General features: G+C 40.6%; 1 non-coding gene across 1 annotated transcript; it reads left to right on the top strand.

Moving 5' to 3' along the window:
- Nucleotides 1–4,082: 4,082 nt before the first annotated feature.
- On the top strand, nucleotides 4,083–4,189 carry LOC141709884 (small nucleolar RNA R71). Its single transcript, XR_012570438.1, has one exon. It is a non-coding gene; the product is annotated as a small nucleolar RNA R71 (small nucleolar RNA).
- Nucleotides 4,190–6,770: the final 2,581 nt, after the last annotated feature.

The raw sequence follows: 6,770 nt of genomic DNA, 5'->3' as shown, positions 1-6,770 counted from the left end.
TTCACATTGTAGCGCTGCATCATAAAAGTGAACTTACAGTTGCAGAAATGCGACCCCTCATCACTTATGATTACTCGTGGCGTTCAAAACCTTGTGAAAATCTGCTTATGAAGAAAATTTAACACTAACTTTGCATCATTCGTCGGTAGAGCCTTGACTTCTACCCATTTTGAGACATAATCGACTGACAGCAAGATGTACTGATTATTGCAGGACGAGACAAATGGCCCCATGAAATCGATTCCCCAAACATCAAAGACCTTGACTTCAAGCATCACATTTAACGGCATCTCATCCTTCCTCGTTAGATTCCCCACTCTTTGGCAATGATCACACCTTAAAATGAACTGATGAGCATCCTTAAACAGAGTAGGCCAGAAAAAACCTGCTTACAGAATACGAGCTGCCGTCTTTTCACCACCATAATGTCCACCATAAACTGTGGAGTGGTTGTCTCGTAATATCCCCTCCGTCTCACAGAATGGGATACATCTCCTGATGATCTGGTCAGCTCCCTGTCTAAACAAATACGGTTTATCCCACATGTACCACTTCACCTCATGCAGAAACTTCTTCTTTTGAGCTGTATTCATATTAGGAGGCATTATATTGCTGACAAGATAGTTCACAATATCTGTGAACCATGGCTCTTCCTCCTGAACTACGAACAACTGCTCATCCGGAAAAGATTCGTTGATCAATGTATTATCATGTGAAGTAGAATCGGGATTTTCCAATCTAGAGAGATGGTCAGCTACTTGATTCTCAGTACCTTTTCGATCCTTGATCTCTAACTCAAATTCCTGTAGCAAGAGCACCCAACGAATAAGTCTAGGCTTCGAATCCTTTTTGGAAACCAAATAGCGAATGGCCGCATGATCAATGAACACTGTCACCTTTGTCTCAATCAAATAAGATCGAAATTTTTTGAAACCAAAGACTATAGCCAAGAGCTCCTTCTTAGTAGTGGTGTAGTTCATTTGAGCTCCATTTAAAGTCTTACTAGCATAGTAGACCACATGAAAAAGATTATTCTTGCGCTGCCCAAAAACTGCGCCCACCACATAATCACTCGCATCACACATCATCTCAAAAGGTTCTGTCCAATCAGGTGTTGTAATAACTGGTGCAGTTATCAAACTCTTCTTGAGAGTCTCGAATGCCGTCAAGCATTAATCATCAAATTTGAAAGGCACATCCTTCTCGAGCAATTTGCACAACGGCTTAGATATCTTCGAGAAGTCCTTGATGAAACACCGATAAAAACCCGCATGACCAAGAAAACTACGGATTCCTTTCACAGAAATAGGTGGTGGAAGGTTGTCAATGACTCCCACCTTAGCTTTGTCCACCTCAAGACCCTTGCTAGAGACCTTATGCCCAAGAATAATGCCTTCACGCACCATAAAGTGACATTTTCCCAATTGAGCACCAAATTAGTTTCCACACACCTTTTGAGCACCGCACGAAGATTATTCAAACATTCATCATACGAATATCCAAAGACGGAGAAGTCGTCCATGAACACCTCGACATTATTTCCAATCATATCAGAGAATATAACCATCATACATCTCTGAAAAGTGGCAGGTGCGCCACATAAGCCAAACGAAACTCTGCGAAAAGCAAACGTGCCAAATGGACAAGTGAAGGTAGTTTTTTCTTGATTCTCTGGTGCAATGCAAATTTGATTATACCCTGAATAGCCATACAGAAGATAATAATACTCATGACCGGCCAACCTGTCAAGCATCTGATCAATAAATGGAAGAGGGAAGTGATCCTTCCTTGTGGCCTTGTTCAACTTTCTGTAGTCCATGCATACCCTCCATCCTGTGACTGTTCGAGTGGGAATGAGCTCATTCTTCTCATTTTCTACCACTGTAATACCTCCTTTCTTAGGTACACATTGCACGGGGCTCACCCAAGAACTGTCAGAAATAGGATATATGATTCCTGCATCCAGCCACTTCAGAATTTCTTTCTTCACCACTTCTTTCATGATAGGATTAAGTCTTCGCTGTTGCTCAACCGTCGGCTTACTACCTTCCTCTAGCAGAATTTTATGCATGCAATACGAAGGGCTGATCCCTTTTATGTCTGCTATAGTCCATCCAATAGCCGATTTGAATTCTCTCAAGATTCTCAAGAGCTTGTCCTCCTCACTACCTGAAAGGTCAGATGCAATAATAACTGGTAAAGTAGATGCATCACCTAAAAAATCATACCTCAAGTGTTCAGGCAATGGTTTAAGCTCCAATGTAGGTGCTTCCTCAATAGATGGTTTGAGCTTTCCATCAGCATTCTTGAGGTCAGAAGTACCAAGAGATTCAAACGGCATGTCTAGCTTTCGCCTCCAAGGAGAAGCATTTAGATAGTGTAGTTGCTTATTGCCATCCTCATCATTAATGTCAAACTCCCCCACTAAGGGTTTCTCTAATGCATCAGACATTAGCATATGATCAAGTTCTGAAGTTACCGCAGAATCAATCAAATCCACCTTTAAGCACTCCTCGTCTTCTGTAGGGAATTTCATCGCTTTGAATACATTGAATGTCACATCCTGATCCTGCACCCTCATAGTAAGTTCACCTTTCTGCACATCTATCAAGGTACGTCCTGTAGCCAAGAAAGGTCTCCCCAAGATTATGGGAATCTTCTTATCTTCCTCGAAATCCAGAATAACAAAATCTGCAGGAAAGAAGAGCTTATCCACCTTTACTAGCACATCCTCCACTATGCCTCGTGGGTATGTAATAGAACGATCAGCCAATTGTAGAGACATGTAGGTGGGCTTTGGATCAGGCAAATTCAACTTTTTGAAGATAGACAACGGCATCAGATTGATGTTTGCTCCCAAATCGCACATGCATTTGTCAAAAGACAACTTGCCATTGGTGCAAGGAATGGTGAAGCTACCTGGATCTTTAAGCTTTAGAGGTAATTTTTGTTGCAGCACAACACTGCACTCTTCCGTTAGAGCAACGGTCTCAAGGTCATCCAGTTTCACCTTCCTTGAAAGAATACTCTTCATAAATTTCGCATAACTAGGCATTTGCTCCAGAGCCTCAGTGAAAGGTAGATTTATGTGAAGTTTCTTGAACACCTCCAGAAACTTACCGAACTACTTATCCAGCTTTTGTTGTTGCAATCTCTTAGGGAAAGGTGGTGGAGGATAGAGCTGTTTCTCCCCTGTATTACCCTCAGGCAGAGTGTGTTCAACAGTAGTCTTCCTTGGTTCCACCACTTTCTCCTTTTGCTTAGCTTCTTCATCACCAACTTCAGCTTCTCCGTCCTTTGCTTTTTCAGCATCAGCAACTTTTCCAGACCTTAAGGTAATAGCCTTGACTTGCTCTTTAGCTTCCTTTCTGCTTGACACTTCAGTATCACTGGGAAGTGTGCCAGTTGACGATTGAGCACTGCATTGGCTATTTGACCGATTTGATTTTCCAAGGTCTTGATAGAAACAACCTGACTTTTGCACAACAACTTAAGTTCCTCGAAATCAGCACTAGAAGGTGGAGCTGCACTTCCTTGTTGAGGATATGATTGCCTTTGAGCATAATGCTGTGATTGCTGGAATCCAGGTGGATTAAACTGTTTACTTATGCCTTGCTGATATGGTTGCTGAATAGCATTCTGATTATTGCTCCAGCTAAAATTTGGATGATTTCTATTATTAGGATGGCACAGGCTGCTGCGGTCGCTGATAATTGTTCACATACTGAACAGATTTATTGACAAGAGAACACTGATCCGTAGCATGAGAACCTGCACAAAGCTCACAGACCATAGCTATCTGATTGACTCCATAGGTGGCTAAAGAATCGACCTTCATAGACAACGCTTGGAGCTGCGCTGCAATAGCTGTAGCTGCATCAACTTCCAGAATACATGCTACCTTCCCAAGCATCATCCTTTGAGTTGGGTTTTGATGCTCATTTGCAGCCATAGTCTCAATAAGATTATAAGCCTCAGTATAGCTTTTAGCCCACAAGGCGCCTCCAGCTACTGCATCGAGCATGGGCCGAGATTGGGCCCCAAAACCATTATAGAAACCAGTGATCACCATCCAATTAGGCATACCATGATGTGGACACTTTCTCAACATCTCCCTGTAGCGCTCCCAAGCTTCGCACATGGATTCTATAGGCTGCTGCGCAAACTGAGTAAGAGCACTCCTCATAGCCGCAGTTTTCGCCACTGGATAAAACTTTACCAGAAACTTTTGTGCAAGATCTTGCCAAGTAGTGATGGACCTAGCTGGTTCAGAATGTAACCAGTCCTTAGCTTTATCCCTCAGAGAGAATGGGAAAATACTCAGCTTGATAGCCTCATCAGTCACACCATTATATTTGAAAGTACTACAGATCTCGACAAAATTCCTGATGTGCATGTTGGGGTCTTCAGTAGCAGCACCTCCGAAAGAAACTAAATTCTGCACCATCTGAATAGTGCACGGCTTGATTTCAAAAGTGTTAGCCTGAATAGCCTGATGAAGGATGCTCGACTGAATGTCATCAATTTTAGGCCGAGAAAAGTCCATAAGAGCTGGATCTGCCGGAACTATACGATCACCCATGATTACTGGTTCTTTCTGCTCACTTTCTGTATCTGAATCTTCAAAATCTATTTTCTCCGGAATATCAAGAACTTCGTCTGTCTCCTCAGCCGTATCTAAAGTCCTCTTGCGAGTACGAGAACGTGTTTGCATAAACACTCGCTAAAGTACCTGAAACACAACCGGAAACAATAAGTAACACGCCTTAATCAATGAGTCCTAATGACCACTGATGGTAAGTACATAAACTAAACAAATACGCCGAGTCCCCGGCAGCGGCGCCAAAAACTTGTTAGAGCGAAAACACACGCTAATAATACACGCAAGTAAACGCGTTCGCAAGTAATATAGAATACTTTCTAGTTTGTTCCCACAGAGACTCAGACTAATTATGTTTAATTACACTCACTCACCAATGTATGATTACTTCTCAATGTCAAGACAATAACACTTAGATTTGATTAACTAATTATTAACTATAATTAACTACGAGAATTAAACACTTAATTGATACTTGAATTAATAATATTAAACACACATGAGATCACAACTTCATTACTACTTCCTTCAATAGTTATTGTTATTACCCTTAGCATGTAACGGTGATGATATTAATCGAACAACACGAAGCTGATAAAAGCCAACTTTCGTTGTACTAATACCATTCTACCAAACATCCACAATTAAGATAGAAGTTGAATAGGCATCAATTATGTTCAGACCCTATATGTCTACAGAATTTATCAACATAATGATTTAAGCACAAGTTATTCCTTATGATTACACAGGGTAAGTAAAACGGTTAGAATTACCCACTAATCACGCATACATATACATGAACCTATGCTAACATGGTAAGTTCTAAACCTCAAGATCCACCGTCCCTTCACAAGAGATTAACACCCTATCCTATATGTTCGCGATGCACATAAGACGAATAAGCACAACCAATACTAGATATCATACAATTATCACACACTAAGGTATTAAACAACTAACTAAAGAATTCCATAGTAAATCCGTTACGACCCCATGATCACGATTAGCCCAGGATTGAACTCATCGTCACCATGGGTTCATATGAAAACATGATAATAACACACGAGAATAACTAAATAAACTACTTATATTAAACCAGAATACGTCACAAGAGTAAATAGGTTCAAAGTAAAGAAAACTAGCATCCACTGTTACAACGAAATAAAGAATCACAAGAAAATATGCTTCCTCTTCATTGCGGTGTGCTAAAACGGTCTTCTTCCTTATCTCCTTGCTCCTCGATTAATACCACGATTCAACACCACGTGAAACGTCTCTGAAAACTACTTATATAGGAGTCCCACAAAACCCAGCTATCTCAGAAGTCGGAAGCTCAACAGAATTAGGAGTCTAAAAATAATTATTTTAATTTACGTCCCTGAGCGGCCGCTCAACAATCCTAAGCGAGCGCCCAGCTCCCTGAGCGGCCGCTCAGCCAGGCTGAGCGAGCGCTCAGACCCCTTCTGGAAAATACTCTATTTTTGCTCATGTTCTTTGCTGCATTCCGCTCCTAACTTCCCACTTGCAATGCCAAGGATACACTAAGGCTTATTCTTGACGAAATCTCTCCACAAATGCAAGTAATACCCTGAAATGCATAAATACTAGAAAAACGCATCAATACACAAAATACTTGATTTCAAGACATCAATTCAAGCCATTATAAGACGTTCTAAGTGGTATAAAATGCCACTTATCACACATGGGTGCCCATTTAAAATGTGGTTGGGATATGATAAAGATAAGGATAAGTGGAAGATAAAATCAATAGTAAGTGATCATAATTATGTTTGGAACCATAAAAATAAGCTAGTGACTACTAAGTACCTTGTTGAAGTGTTTGAGTATTGGATAAGAAAAAATCTTAACCAGAAACTATGTGATATGCAAAAAGAGTTCAAGAGGGTACTTTCTCGTGTCTCCAAGGGTGCCTTTGAGAATATGACATACATTTGTCGTTCAAAACCATTTTTTTCAAAGTGTTATACATTATTCATTTAAAACCAACATTTTTTTTGACAAAACGTAACTATGTTACAGTTTTTTGCAGTTGACCATCTTTGGCTCTCACTTTTGCCTTCAATTCTTGAACAACTTCTCCTGCTCTATCGGTGTATGGAGGATCAGCCCATAGAAAAATGTTACATTTTTTCCTTGAATCCCAATAAAA

This window comes from Apium graveolens, chromosome 2 (genome assembly GCF_009905375.1).
Source record: "Apium graveolens cultivar Ventura chromosome 2, ASM990537v1, whole genome shotgun sequence".
Classification (NCBI taxonomy): domain Eukaryota; kingdom Viridiplantae; phylum Streptophyta; class Magnoliopsida; order Apiales; family Apiaceae; genus Apium; species Apium graveolens.
The sequence above is the reverse complement of the archived record's forward strand: the minus strand, read 5'-3'. Positions and strand labels throughout refer to the sequence as shown.